Here is a 17020-nt window from a genome sequence, read left to right on the forward strand (position 1 = left end):
AGTATTTCAATCATCCCTTGATCCAACATTTCTTGGATGTCCCTTCTCACTTGACGACATCCTCTCTCATTGATAGTGCACACCTGGCACCTATCATGATCATGCTCGTAATGGCTGTGTTCACATAACAGCTTATGCATCTCCACCAAGGACTGCCTTATGTCATTCACATAAAGGACTTTGTATTTGTCAGGGCATCCCTGGACCATATTAACAGCTGTCTTCCCATGCTCGGGCAATGGGTTCTTCTTTACATTTGGACCTACGTCCTCAAAAAACAATATCCCACTTCTCACAAGGTCTTGCACCTTGTTCTTTAATGGATAACAATTCTCCACATCATGTCCGGGAGCCCCGGAATGATACACACAATGAAGCTCGGGCTTATACCACCATTGAGGATTGGTTGGTACAGTGGGAAGATCTCGTGGAGTTATCAGCTTCCTATCAATCAAGGAAGGATAAAGTTCAGCATAAGTCATCGGAATCGGGTCAAAGGTTATCCTCTTCCTCTCGTAGTTGCTGGTGCTAGTGTTATTATTGTTGCGAGGCTGGTAGGCCTGTTGTTGTTGACGATATTGTTGTTGTTGTTGTTGATGAACTTCTCTGAAAGTAGGTGCTATATGAGCCACCTGGTGTTGGTTGTTAGTCGGACGGACTTCCTTCCTCCTTACAGAGGGCCTTCTTTTGACATGAGAGGACACAACATGAGTCTCTCCCTGTTTCTTCCTAACAAAGCCTTCGTACTTCTTTGTTGAGGAACCGTCATCTCGAGATAGACGTCCTTCACAGACCCCCTCTTCCAATCTCATCCCCATATTCACCATTTCGGTGAAGTCTGAGGGAGCACTAGCAATCATTCTCTCGTAATAGAAAGAGCACAAAGTCTTTAGGAAGATCTTTGTCATCTCCTTCTCTTCTAGGGGTGGCACTATCTGAGCTGCCAGTTCTCGCCATCTCTGGGCATATTCCTTGAAGGTTTCCTTATCCTTCTAGTACATCGCCCTCAATTGGTCCCTGTCTAGAGCCATATCCATATTATATTTGTACTGCTTCACAAAGGCCTCGCCTAGATCGTTGAAAGTGCGGATGCTTGCACTCTCCAGCCCCATATACCACCGGAGCGCAGCACCTGTCACGCTATCCTGAAAGTAGTGAATTAGCAGTTGGTCGTTGTCAGTCTGTGTTGATATCTTGCGAGCATACATCACAAGATGGCTGAGCGGGTACGTATTTCCCTTATACTTCTCAAAGTCAGGCACTTTGAATTTAACAGGGACTTTCACGTTGGGCATTAGGCACAACTCAACAGCACTTTTCCCAAAGAGGTCCTTACCCCTCAAAGTCTTCAGTTCCTTGCGCAGCTCAAGGAATTGATATTTCATTTCATCCATTTTCTCATATACGTCCGGGCCCTCAGATGACTCAGAATGATAAATGGTGTCTTCAACACGGGGAAGGGTGTGCACAACAGGAGGTGGCATAGACAGGACTGGGCTAGATGCCGACATAGAAACGAGAGTAGGAGCGAAACCCTCTGGCATGAAATTAGAAGGCATTCCCCAAGGGAACCCGGCTGGCATAGTCGGAGTGAAGTGGGCTGTTGCGGCAGGCACAATTGAAGTAGCTATCTCAGATATGACCGTCCTCGCGGGAGAAGTTGCAGGAGTTGGCGAAGCTTGGCTTTGTGCGGCCAGAACTGACTCCATCATGGCAGTCAGCCTAACAATCTCTTCCTTCAGGTCCCTGTTCTCTTGCTTGAGATTTTCCATTATCTTCGGATAATTGGCTTTGGTATTATACCGGTGCGTCAGCTTGTCTTCAAAATAAATGAAGAGCAAAGAGTTAGACCATTGATCAAGAGCTTGGAACAAAACTTGCTTATGCATATGATGCATGCAATGTTTGTGCATATGGTTTATTTTTTATTAGCGAAACTTTATAGAGATCTATTTGCAAATATTCGACAGTATTTAACTTTTGAGACATATATGGAATACTCATAGTAATAATATTTGGAAACTTTTTACACCAAGGAAGTAATACAGTTTTGGTAACCAAATACAATACAAGAGAAAAGATGAATAAACATCTTATGGAGCCCTAGAAACAATCTTCCAAAGCTTTCGAGATCGGAAGGTAAGTAGCACGGAGCCTCTTCACCTTTCTCTCATAAACTGCTTCCATGTCGGCCTTCTCCTTGGCAAGCTGATCATACTTCCTCTTCCAAGACCTAGATGAATGAGGAAGAAGAGAAGTAACTACATCATCGGGCTCATCAATAACCTGATTCTCTAGAAACTCTATCACTGCATCCTTATCTTTGAGCTGCTGAAGAAGTTCCTCACGCTCACGAACCCATGCGCCCGTCCGGTATTCATCTCTCAACTCCTCAACTCCTTGGTTAGGGAGGGTTGAAGGCCTAACCATAACCATATGGGTAGGTCTCGAATATTCGTACGACATGCGGTACTCAAGAGCTCTCTTCCTTACCCAAAAGGTGTAAGGTTCCAAAGCAATGCAATTCTTCGGACCAAGCTCATTCCTCCATTTCCTATGAACTTTACGCCAGGCGTGGACCATCCTATCCTTCAAGTTTTGGGGATCTTTACCCTCTTGAAAGAATAATCCTTCCAACGAAATGTTGTTAGGTTTATCTGTAGCGGTGTATTCATCACTTTATGATTTATTGATTAAACCAAAAGCAAAGCATACAAAGATAGAGTCGCCACCGCACTTTTATTTATCCAAAGGAATGGCTAAAAAGCGAACAAAAGCCTAAGAAGTTTTACACATAGAAAACTAATGAAAAGATCAGAGATCTGGGTAAGGGGTTAATTACGCAATGGGAAGGTGTTAGGCACCCATCACGTCCTAGGTACTCCTAGGGAACCTCTTTTCACACTTGTTGTATAAAAATGTTTATTTGTTTATGACATATATTGTGCAAACATTGATGGAAGGGATGAGAAAAGAATATACAATTTTTATTGTTTTTGTGTTTGAACGGATGAACCCATTGCCTACGTACCTTCCATGAAAGGTAAGGATCAAAACACCGTAGTTCGGCTAAAAGATTTCCAAAATATGAGTGGGTTCATTTTTAAAACAAAAGCCCTAAGGTCTTTCGTTATCCACGGGAGAAAACTCAACCTTATACAAACAACAAGTCCACCATGTGAGAAAAGCTTCAACTTGCTAGTGAGGGGTTAACCCTATAATAAGCAAGGAAGTCTTACAATTCAATCACTAAGGACAAAAGGTGAGATTAACATCAACCAACTAGGATAAATCAAACCTATGGCTAATGCATGAAAACTTGAGTAAGAAGTGGGCTTAGGCCACAAAAGCAATTGAATGAGTGAAATTAATTGATTTGAGTATTCATGAAAGATGGGTCAAAGTATGATTAGAATTTGATTCAAAGAAGTATTAAGAAAACGAAGTTTGAAAAGTCAAAGGCTTAAGGCCTAGGTTTCTAATTTGAAAAGAGATGAGAATGTTTGCACAATAGATGTCAAAGTTTTTGAATTAACATGTGAAAAGAGGGTTTTGAAAACACACACAAAAATGGAGGGGTGAGGAAGTAAAACTTCTTAGGTGTTCACCTCTTGAAATCATATGGAAGATGATTCAAGTGATTCCTTTGGAATAGGCAACAATGCAAATAACAGGTAAACAGAGTATCAGGCAAGGCCAACAAAAGCGGATACCGGATGCCAATTATTGGACTTATACCAATCTCCTAAAACAAAGAGGGATACCAGATGCCACTCAATGGACTTATACTAGTCTCCTAAAGCAAAACAAAACATGGATATCAGATGCCAATCAACTGGACTTACACTAATCTCCTAAACCAAAACAAAGAAATGATACCGGATGCCAATCAACTGGACTTACACCAATCTCACAAAAAAAACTGGATATCGGATACTAATAAATGGATTTACACCAATCTCCTAAAACAAACAAACATGGATATCAGATGCCAATCTATCTGGACTTATTCTAATCTCCACAGAAATGATCATGGGAAACAAATGCCAATAAATGGACTTACAATTGATTCCTCATATACAGCACACAAACAACATGCAATAAGCAAAAGGAAACAAGTTGCCAATAAATGGTCTTACACTTGACTCCTACCAAATCATAGGAACAAAGGCCAATGAATGGACTTACACTTGATTCCTCAATGGACAATCAAATATGTTACAAAAGATATGAACAAAGATCATGCAATGATGTACAATTAATGATGATAAATGCACAAAGGTACACATAAGCAAATATGCACAGATGAACCAATAAGCAATCAATGATTCAGTTAGCACACACTATATACAAGCAATTAGACTCAAGCAAGGGTTAGACTTTAAAGTCAACTGGAATGGGGTAAGTTGTGCTCTTAACCTTAACATTGAGAGTTAAGGTGAAGCAGATGAAATGGAGATGACGGGTGTGCCTCATAGCTTCTATCTCTGGTCAGAGAGAGCATTGAATAATAGAAGGTGTGGGAGTTCAGAAAGTAGGAACTCTTCTCCACAAGTTATAGACTTTATAGATATTGGGCTTTTACTCACTATGCATCAACACATGTGGTGTGAGCAAGGTGAGTGACACACTAAGTAGCAGGAGATGGACTACACATCTCTTTTGTCTGCCAATTGCCTTATCAAAGGACTTTTCCTGCTTAGCACAAAGAGTAAACAATCACAAGCATTGCCTCTTAAGGAGGACTTCAGACAGGTGCCTGACCAAATAACAGGCCAGGTCTTCCAGACTACATGAAGAAGAGAAATTATACCTAATTGGTTAAGCAACCAAGCAAAAGCAAGTTCAAAGTGAACTTAAGCAACTAATGTACCTGAAAACAATCCAACTCAATCAGTATACAACTCAAAAAGTCAAACAGATAATCCAACAGTCAACAGACAATACACAATCAAACAAGCAAGGCTACAAAGTGCAAGGCATAAGCTCAACTCAAATGAGCTAAAAGCATCCTACAAAACAAGTCAAGGTTAGTCAATATCCATCAAATAAACCAACTCAAGCAATGTGAATCAATCTCCTCAAGGCCATATGCTTCTTATCCTGAAAACAAAGCTCAAACATAAGCACCAACCACTAGGACAAGGCCTAGGGTCAAAGAGGGAGAAATAATTCCAAACAGAACATAAAAATTGACATGAATCAAGCTCAACCAATTAAGAACAATATCCAAGTGGTCCCATGTCAATAGCATCAACCAATTTCATTTCACAAATCATATGAGGCAAGGCATGCAAATTGGAAACTCATTGAAGCAACAGAATGAATAAATCCATATTAATTCAAAAATGGTTCAATAAATCTCAAGAAAAAATCATGGATAAACAGCACATATCATATGATCAACACACCAAAAATCAAGGCATTTGGACAAGTATAAGCATGGCAATCAAATTCCATAAGGCAATGTAAGCACAACCAAGCTCAAAGGAGGCACAAATTGATACATCAACTTAAGGCAATCCTAAAACAGAGATGACAAATGATAAATGACTCAAACCAAAGCCACAATAAACTTCAAAGTGTCTAGAAAACATGTGTAAAATTTCAAATCCATATGATAAAGCATAAGCATGTCACAAATCATTGAAGTTCAACAGTCATCAAAAGTTTAACAATGGTCAACCAGCAAAGAAAATCTCAAACATATCAGAAATGGATCCAACAATTCCACAAAAATTCATGATCAAACCTAACATCTAGAAGAAACATCATGCAAAAAATCACATCATTTGGCATTTATTTGGCATGGGAAAGAAAATCAACAAATTGAGCAAGCAAAGGTGTGACACACGTTGTCACACCTACATTAAACAGATCATATCTCAACAACCATAAATGCTAAAATTGCAAACTCAACACCAAAATGACCCTAAAGATGTCTAGTTTAAGCATGCCAATTTTCACATTCATTGGATCAACCATCATTATTTCACAAAGAAAATGGCAAGCAAGGTACAAAATAGCATATGCATACACAAACCCTAGGCAAATTTAAATTCCAACCGAGCACAAATTCTGGAAAAATACTCATAAAATAGTAGACATCATGAGGAACAAAGTGCAAAAAATCTCAGATCAATTGGATCATTAATTATGGAGTTATGATTTTTTAAGTGAAGAGAAAAATTAAAAATCATGAAATAGCATAGCACATGGATACATGAAGAAATGAAATAAAATGCTAAAGGTCTAATTGGAAATGCTTTTGCCCGGAATCGAAGTGGGAACAGATTTGAATGTGGCGCGTTTTAGGTGAAACGCACCGTTTCACTAAAGCCTAGGTGGCAGCGCAAATCAACATCAACCAATCAATACGCCAAGTAATGACCACGTGGACCAACGCATGGACGCTAACAGAGAAACACATGCAAAACGCGCTTATGAAGATCAAACATGGCCTGGAAAATGAAAACCCTAACATTCAACAATGTTCATCGTGTTCTTCATACTCAAGAACACTTATGCACAGAAATTCACAATGAGCATACCAATAGACTCGTCTTTCATCATACATCACATATCCACAACTAATTTAACCTAATTCAGCACATGTTCAAAGAATCGAGCAAGAAAAGTTTCACCTATCAAACTTTAAACTACAATAACTATGTCATTTCTCCACGAAAATCATGGATCTAAAGCTCAGCATACTCTATGTTCAAAGATCTACCAAAAGCATACAATAATTTCATGAATGGAAGTATTCGAGTTCTGACCTTCAAGGAGCAACAGAAGTGGAATTGCGCGATTCAAGTCCTGGAAAGCTGAAACAGATGTTCTCCAATGATGAGGTAGATGAATGGATGAGGAAGAATAGCTCAATCGTGCTTGCTTTGTCCAGAAACTTCAACTGCCATTAATGGATGCAAAGTTCAACAGTCCTCGAATCAGCTCAATTCTTCTAGATCTTGCTTCCAAAACCTTCAATGATGCTTATGGATGATGCACAAATCAAGAACAAGGCAATGTTTATGAAGAATTTGGATGAAAAAGTTGAGAGAAAATTGGAGAGAAATTTCTAGATCTGAGATTTGTGAATTGTGCTTACTGTTTTCTGTTAGGATTATGATTATATATGCTCTCCTAATGATGCTTGTTAATCATGCTTAAGCTAATGCCAAGAGATTAGTGAAATTGAAGTGTTTATGCAAATTGGCCAAAGCACCCTTATATGTGTAATGCAATGCTACAGTGCACGAGTTCTGGTGGAAATGCACTTAAAATGTGATTTTGAATCAAATGCCAATGGTGGTAAGTGAAGGCAATGCACAATTTTTGAATTTAAAAGTTCCCTCCAAAATTCAAATGAAAATGCCAATATTTTTGTGATCAAAATTGATGAAATGTAATGCATGATTATGAAATTATAGGTCAAAACAAGATTAATGCAAAAAGAGCCACATGATTTGGAGCAATGGTTGAGAAGTTATGCCCTTTTGAAGTTCAATCCACACTTGGCCATCTTTTGATCATATCTCTTCAACCACAAATGAGAAATTGATGTTCTTGGACATTTTGGAAATGGGAGAGAAAGATCTACAACTTTCATGTTCAACAAAATTTCATTTGAAGAATTTTTGGTCATGTAATTTGAAGTTGAAGTTGGATGAAAACCTTTCCATTTTTGGAAAGTTCAAATTATAGGTCACTTTCTATTTTTGGCAAATTTTGACTGGACCTCAAATCCTTCAAAGTGGGTGTTTGAAATGTCAAATGAGACTTGTTTGAACATGAATGAAGTATTTCCCATCACTTCCCATATCCAAATCCACAGTTGACTTTGCAGTTGACTGGCTAGGGCTTCAGTTGACTGAAGAATGCCTTGATGAGATTCAAGCCTCTACCACTTGAGATTTTGTTTCAAAATGATATCATAGCTCATATGAACTCTTGATTAATGATCATGGGGTCCAAATTCTTCAGAATGGCCACCATCTATTGCTCATTGAAATGCATTGACTGCCTTGACCTGTAATTACTTCATCTGCAAGTAACAAGGTTAGATGACATATTTTTGTACTTTTGGTTAGTAAACAAATGAAAAGCAATGATATACAAATGCAAAACATGCTTGGTGATCAAGAACCACTCTCAAAAGATGACCCACCCACAAGAAAGCAAGCAAGGTGCACAATAATCCTTGAGGCAATGCAATGATATGATATGATATGATGCCATGAGGGATCTTAGGGACAAAATTGGGGTCTTACATTATCCTTTAAGGGGAACCCAAGCTAACGGCGAGCCAAAGCAGGATTGTAGTTAATTCCACCACATGTACCAAGAAGAGGTACATTGGAGAACTCACCACAAGAGTCAATAATCTGAACACCATCATAAACACGATTATACCAAGAGATATCATCATTAGTGAGGGACATAAGTCTCGCAGACCACCATAGACATCCATTGTTCTTCTTGAAGGCAAGCGTCTGAGGCAAGTGCGAAATAAACCACTTGTATAACAGAGGCAGACAACATACAATGGAACCACCACCCTTTGTATTCCTCATATGCAAAGAGAAATAAGTGTCACCCAACAGAGTAGGAACGGGATTAAGAGAAGAGAAAATCCTAATAGCGTTCACATCCACGAAATTGTCTATGTTGGGAAATAACACTAGCCCATAAATGAGGAGTACAAATATGGCTTCAAAAGCTTCCTTACTCATGGCCTTCCCAAACAAAGTAGCTTTGGCAATCATAAAATCATATGGGAGACCTTGAATTCCACCTTTGGTAGTCATATTAGCAACAATGTCAAATACATCTATATGAAGCATGTCAGCAATCTCTTAAGAAGATAGAATCTTCTCTAAGCCACTGAACAACAAATGGTCCAGAATAGGTATACCCACATGATAGGCATACTCCCATGGAGAGCTTTGAATTCTAAGGGCTCTAATACATAAGATTTCAAACTCCTTAACTCTTTCAGGTCAGGTTGTCGAAAATTGTACTTCTTCGTATTCCTTCTTTGCTTATCCATGTCTGAAAATTTGCAAATAGACCTCTTAAGTTCCTTGAGAATTTTTATTGTTGATGATATGGATGCAATATGAATGCATGAATGCATGGATGCAACAATCACACTCAAGGATCAAGCAAGTCACACCATACAAAGGTCACGGGATGGCTCAAGTCATCATCAATATCAATCATCCATTTTGGTGGATTATGGTTTACACCTTATCAACACCCAAGTTCCATTGATATTGAGGATATACGAGAACAGATCAACCGCGAATCAAGGTTTTGTTGTCAGTCACGAGCATGGAGTCTTGGTTAAGAACCACCCAATAGGAGTGTACTATGGTTAAACCTGACAATCATGTTCTAAAAACATCCCCATAGTCATCATCTCATCTTTCGAATATTATCGGATAAAATGACTACTCGTTCTCCAAAAATATTCTCAAGAGGGACTCTTATGAGCATAGTATCACGTAACAATCGCCCAAGTCTTACACTTGAACGACCTTCACACTACATCCTAAAATAGGCCAAGATGGGTTAGGTATCTAAGGTCCTTGGCTTCTAAGGTTTATATTGGAAAGAGTAATGCCTAACCATGACTACTCGTGTGACATTATTGATCCCAATAAGACCTCCACCAAGTGAATGAACTTGCAAGTCAACTTGCTAAGGAATAACTCCACACAAATCAATAAGACTATGCCATTCTCCTATCATAAGTGCACTCGAGTTCGGGTATAGAACTCATCTCACAAGAAACCACCAAGCATACAAGCAATTAATATCAAGCAATTCATATATTACAAACAATACAGTCATCCCAAATTTGCACAAAAAATATGTCACCAATAAATATAAACACGCATAATCAAAAAGTAGGCTAAACTCACTAGAAAGGAGAGTATTCCCCGGCAGAGTCGCCATTTTTCTGTAGCGGGGTTTTCGTTACCTTTAGGTTTATTGACTAAACCAAAAGTCAACATACAATTCGAGTCGCCACCGCACTTTTATTTGTCCAAAGGAAAGGCTAAAAAGCGAACAAAAGCCAAGGTAAGAAGTTTTTCAAATCAAAAACTAATAAAAATGTCAGAGATCTGGGTAAGGGGGTTGGTTATGAAATGGGAAGGTTTTGCGCACCCAAAACATCCTTAGTACTCTAAGGGAACCCTTTTTGCAAACGTGTGTTGTAGGTTGGTATTTGTGAAAAGATTTGTGCAAAAGATTGAGGGGATGAGAAGAGAATAGATTATATTTTACAAATTTTGTTGTTTGAATGGATGAACCCATTGCCTACGTACCATCACAAAGGAGGATCAAAACCTCGTAGTTCGGGGTAAAAATCACAAAGGTTGGTGGATTGATTTGATCAAAAGCCTTAAGGTCTTTTGTTATCAAAGGGAGAAAACTCAACCTAAACCAACAATCCACCATGTGAGGAAGGCTTCAACATACTAGTGAGGGTTTAACCCTATAATAAGTATGGAAGACTTATAATCCAATCACTAAGGATGAGGTGAGATTCACATCAACCACTATGATAACTCAAACCTATGACTAATGTTTATGAATTTTTTTAACAAAGATGGTCATTGGAACCACAAAAACAACTTGAAGTGAGTTTTATTTACAAGTTAGATGTATTCACAAGATAAATTCAAAGTTGGATTAAGATTTATTCACAATGAGTATTGATGAAAATGATTTTTTGAAAGGTCAAAGGCATAAGGCCTAGGTTTCTAGTTTGAAACAAAGTCAAAGTTTGCAAGAAAAGATTTTGGCTTGGTTAGAGTGAGGAGAAGAAGAGAATGGCTAGTCCTAAAGCATACAGAGATGAGAGAGAAAAGATAAACCCTTGGAGTTCCTTTTCTTGAAATCATAGAGATGATTCAAGATGCTCCTTTCTTTTGGACTTAGCAAACACACAAGCAATCAAACAATTTGGATCTTTTGGACTTAGCAAACACACAAGCAATCAAACAATTTGGATTCAAGCTCCTAGGATCTCCATTTGGCTTGTCTCTCTTAACTTGGCTACTCATGACAATGGTCCTCTTTACTAACTCAAGATGGAATCCCTATCACACAAGAGCAAACATTAAAAAGTTCACAACACAATAAGGGGAATGGACAAAGGATAAGTTTAGATGAGAAGTCCTTTAAAGTCAACTTTGAAATTTAGCATTCTAAAGGCATGAGGCCTAGTTGCTCTTCAACAAGTTTAGCATTCTAAAGGCATGAGGCCTAGTTTCTCTTGAACTCTTTTAAGCATGGGTATGTCCTAATTCTAAGTCCTTGCTCCTCTTTTTTTTGCATTGGGTTCACACAAAACAACCACAATACAACACTAGATATTTATATACAATAATGAGCTCAAATGAGCAAAAGAAAAATGACATAAACATAAAATATGTGCTCGAGTGAGCAAAATGAAAAGCAATATGAATAAATGAGCAAGAAATAAATGGCATTAAAAGTAAAGGGAAAGAAATTAAATGCTCAAATTAAAGTTAGCAATTAGTGAAGTTATGTTAGTTTGTCATAAGACAATGTAGCACTATGTTAAGCAATCGTAAGTGGACTAATGTAGTAGTCACACCTATCTGAGGCCGGTCAATAAAACTATAGGCAAATAAACACAAGTTAGAGATCATGACTAGTAAGTCAAGCTCCACGAACTTGCCATGCTAAAACAAAAGGGGAAGGGCCTTGTATGGACTTTAGGTTTTTTGTTTGACCAAGAAGCAACCTATCTTAGACACAAAACAACTCACTTAATCTTGGATCAAGTTGAGTTTGGTTTGGATCAAAGAAGGTTAAACCTCTCATTTGTCAAAACCAACCATAAGACATTAACTCATTGGTTAAATGATGAAAAGAATGGGATGAAGATGAAATGGAGGGAAAGAGAATTCAAGTATCAAACTCAATTGATCAAATGTGAACCAAGTGTAGATGTTTGATTGGCTGCATTTTATGTTAAAACACTAACTGGACTCTGATGTCTTGACTGATGTCATGAGACATGCTTTGGAGATGTTTGATTGGCTGCATGTTGTGTTAAAACATTAACTGTACTCTGATGTCTTGGCTGATGTCATGACATACTTGAGTAGTATGCTGCAGGTTTAGCTAATACAGGATTTACTTAATGTCAAACTAGATGTTATGACATTCATCCCTGACAGCAGATACTGAGGTATAGAATAGTTGGTTGTCTGCTATAACTTAGTATTTAATTCAGTCTGTTTATCAAGGGAATAACAGACCTGGCATAAGGCCTACTGTCTGAATGTCAAACTGGATGTTATGACATTCATCAGTGACAACATATACTGAATAATAGGCAGGTTGGTTTTTCTGCTACAGTTCAGTATTTATTTCAGTCTGTTTTTCAGGAGGATAACAGACCTGGCATAAGGCCCATTGTCTAAATGTCAAACTGGATGTTATGACATTTATATCTGTCAGCTGATACTAAAGGATAGACTGGTTGGTCTTTTACAGTACAACATTTAGTACAGTCTGTTTTCAGGAAAATAACAGACTTAGCATATGGCCTATGTTCTGGACGTCAAACTGAATGTTGTGACATTCATTCCTGACAGCATATGCTAAAGTGTAGGATGGTTAGTTTTTCTGTTTCAGTATTTTTCTCAGGCTATTTTTCAGGAATCCAACAGCTGAGCTAAAATCCAGGAAACTAACAACTGAGCTACAATTAATGAACCTAACAAATAGCCTATTTGTTAGCACCCTAATATGTGGAAATTAGGTTAACTTGCTTAACCTTAATTTTCGGAAATACAAGTACAAGGCCCAAGTGCTGCAATATAAAAGGATGGCAATCCTTCTTTCAGAACTCAGGGGTTTTTAGGCGTGAAGAATTTATTGTTCCATCATACTTCACTGTTGTATTTTATGTGTGTCTTGTATTAGGTGTATATTGTGAGCCAAGCAATTATCACCTAGATGATTGCATTGGACTAGGGTGTTCATTGAGTTGTAAGTGTTGTGTCACTCTAAGCTTTTAAGCGTGAGTGTTGTGTATCTTGATTAAAGCTGTTAAGCACAATCAAGAGTTGTTTGAAGTGTGAATTCACCATTATCTTTAAACTTAATTAAAGGTTGTAATCACTGAGGTGATTAAGGGGGAGTGAGTAGGAACTCTGGTCTTAGTTTAAGATTGAAATTGCATTGGGTAGGTATTAAGTGATAGGATTAAACAGGTGGTTTAAGGCCTGAATTAATACTGCTAATAGTGGATTTCCTCCCTGGCTTGGTAGCCTCCAGACGTAGGTGTGTGTGACACCGAACTGGGTAAACAATTCCTTGTGTTATTTACTGTCGTTTTTACTTTTAAGTTCTGCATAATTCTTGTCTGCGCAGAATTGGATGTCATAACATCCCGTGTGACATCGAAAGTCTGTTAACTAGAATTTCACCAAGTCATCATCAATCAATGCCAAACAGAAAAGAAATGAAGATTACAAGTCAACAAGTCAACCATAATTTTTTGGTAATTTTCGAATTAAAAATATATGTAAAATAAAATAAACAAAATATGGTTAAACCTCAAATTTAATTCAAATCAACTTTAACAAGCCCAATTAAATTCTCATAGGTCTAACATGGTCAAACAAACGTTGACAAATTTTTTAAACCATTTTGGAAATTAGAAACTATTTAAAAACAATTAAAAACAATGGAAAATAACACAATATGAATTAAAATCTCAAATTAATCTCAAATCAAATAAGAAATTGATGAGACTATTTTTCATTGACTTATCATGACCCATAGGTGTTAGGAAAATATTTTTGGATTTTTTCAAATATTAGAAAGTAATTAAAAATGAATTAAAACTATTAAAAATCAAATAATTCACAAAAAATATTAAATGAAGTCACAAAAATAATTAAAAATCAAAATATGAAACTAGATTTTTCAAGAAATTTTTTGGAATTGGTCTCATATATTTGTGACTTCAAATAAATTTTTGAAAATAAATGGACTTAACTGAAATTAAAAAAATAAATAGAAATAATAGAAAAAAGCGCAGCCACCAGATCAAACTCATTAATTGACGTGGCATAGATCAAAGGTTCAGAGGCGAGGACGCATGGTACGCTGGAGTCAAACGCGTGACATAATGCATTAAATCAAGTAATCACAATGGATTCTCAGAATTATAACATTGAGACACGATCCAAGGGCTGAGAATCATACACGTGGGGATGGTGGTGGAAACCACCATCTTCTCCGGTGAGATACCAGATTCCGGCCACCACGCGCAAGGGAAAAATTTGTAACAAAAATAAAAAGTAAGGACATCAAAATGAAGCTCAGGTGATGTACATCACCAGTGTACCCATGGATCATCCTCACTCTTCCTATTTAGAGAGAAATGTGAGACGGAAGATCATGGTATGTCACCTGGAAATGCACGAAATGAACAATTGATACCACCACTGGCCTGCCTCAAGTATGAGGACTTCAGAAAACCACACAAACCAAAGGAAATCACATTGAATTGTAAGATCTAGATCCAAAAAGTTTGAGGTTCTACCTCTGAAATGGAGCTTCTAAGGCCACGAATTCTTCAAGATCTTGATCTACTTTTGCTCTGTTAATGTGATGGAGATGATAGGTTAAGGAATTGAGCTTTGAAAATCAACTAATGATGTTGAATTTCAAGCTTGAAAAAGAGAGAAAAATCTGAAAAATCCTTTGGTAATGGTTGGGATTTCAATTCTGCAACACTTCAGGTCTCTACTAGGTTGAGAAATGAATGAGATTGAGCTCTTATTTATAGCTGAGGAGGGTTGTAAAGCATGGTTCCCTCGTGTGCATGGAATTTGAACTTTGCTTGCATGGGCCTGTGCAAGCGTGTAGCAGGCCCAAAAATGAGTGAAACTCCTTGCTGAGACCTCATGAAATGGATTTCGACGTGTACAATGAACTGAACAAGCTTGCACATCAAGTTATAACATGAAATGCCAAAATGGAAAAAAGAATGAACTCTTCGAAACTCACACATGGAAAGTCCAAAAAAGTAATATGAGTAATGGTTGGAAAGCCCTTGAAATAAGGAACAAAAGTCATGTTGGGAAAAAATTCATTTGGCATTTGGAAATTAATAAAAAACTGGATGTGAAAGTTTGGGCACAAAACATGTCTAAGTCACTCTTTGAAAATTTTCACCAAAAGCAAACCTCTTCAAGCCCTTCTGTTTGCATGATGCAAGCTTCAAATGAAAACACCTCCAACATCAAAGTTGTAGATGTTTTCAATATTATCAATTTAGACTCAAATGTTGCATCATTTGGATTTTTCATGAAGAAGTTATGGGCATTTGAAGTTGGGCCCTTTTTCAAATTCAATGACTTAGGTCCAAGGTGACCTATAATGTTTTGTATTATCACATGTATTTGTTTTAGGATTATTTGTCCAACATACAATTTTAAGTAGACATCTTAATCCTTCCAATTCATTTTGTCTCACCTCAAAATCATAAAAATTAAGGAAGTTAGGTCCTTGGGAAGTTGACCCAAAATTAGAGTTTCAGTCAAAATGACCTATAATGTTTTGAAATGAATGATGACCTTCCAAGTTTCAAATAGATTTTTTATGAACATGAAAGTTGTTCATATGATTCTTAATAACACATTTTCTCTTGGGGTCATCTTCATTTGACAAACACATCAAAAGTTGTATCTCATTGACCCTCAGTTTAGTCAGAGGACTTGACTGGTCAACTTTTCAAGGCCAAACTTCCAATCTTGATGAATGAATGATTTAGGGGACTTAAATAGGATCATATATGCATAAAATAATTAATGAAAGAACTTCCCTTGATTAAATTTGATCATAGGTTGAGCTTGCTTCATGAGCAAGGCACAGTTGAATTAGGGTTTCCTTGGGAAACAATCTTCAAGCCCTTTGGGTTATCTGGATCAAATTGGCAAATTGATATACTTGGGAGACATATATGATGATTAGGAACTTTGTGGACCATTGTCATGCCTTTTCTCATCTTCATCTAGCCACTGCATTAAGCTTAGGAGCCTCCTAGGAGCATTGGAACATATGATCACTTGAGCTTCAAAACAAAAAAGAGTTAGTGACATATTTTGTGCTTTTGGTTAGTAATCAAATAAGAAAAGCAATAATATACAATATAAGCATGCTTGGTGGTCTCAACACACTCAAACAAGTCCCAACCCTAGGGTTAAGGAGCCAAATATGCTATGATCCTTGAGACAATGCACTTGTGTAATAACATGATGCCATGATGGATCTTAGGGTCAAAATTAGGGTCTTACAGCGTACTTTCTTCGAATGCGACAAATCTCGGTCTCAAAAGAAGCCTTCATCTGAGTCTTCTCAAGGAGAAGCTAGTCAACAATCTTCTTCCAAGCAACAGAAGGCTGAGGCATGCTAGAAGATGAAACCTCTGCCTCTCTTTGTCTCTTCGTCACTCGGTCTTCAAGTAGCTCAATCAGTGCATCTTTGTCCTTAGACTCCAATAGCAACTCTTCATGCTTCTTGCTCAAATCATGGAAACGCTCTTCCCACATATCCTTCTCTTGCTTCATCTTGACGAACGCATCTTCCAACTCCTTTACATCTTGGTTAGGGAGAGTTAATGGCTCAACCACAACCATAGACATTGGTCTTTCACAAGGATAAGGCATCTTCAACTCCATAGCTCTCTTCTTCACCCAAAGAGTGTAAGCTTCCAAAGCTACACAATTGCACGGACCAAGCTCGGATCTTCCTTTCCTATGCACATTATGCCAAGCATGCACAATCTTCTACTTCAAATGTTGGGGATCTTTACCCTCTTGATAGAAAAGACCTTATAACAAAGTGTTATTAGGCTTGTCTCTCAAGGGGAACCCAATTTGACGATGAGCCAAAGCAGGGTTGTAGCTAATTCCTCCTTGTGTACCAATGAGAGGCACATTAGAGAATTCACCAT

The sequence above is a fragment of the Lathyrus oleraceus genome, chromosome 3 (genome assembly GCF_024323335.1).
Source record: "Lathyrus oleraceus cultivar Zhongwan6 chromosome 3, CAAS_Psat_ZW6_1.0, whole genome shotgun sequence".
Taxonomy (NCBI): domain Eukaryota; kingdom Viridiplantae; phylum Streptophyta; class Magnoliopsida; order Fabales; family Fabaceae; genus Lathyrus; species Lathyrus oleraceus.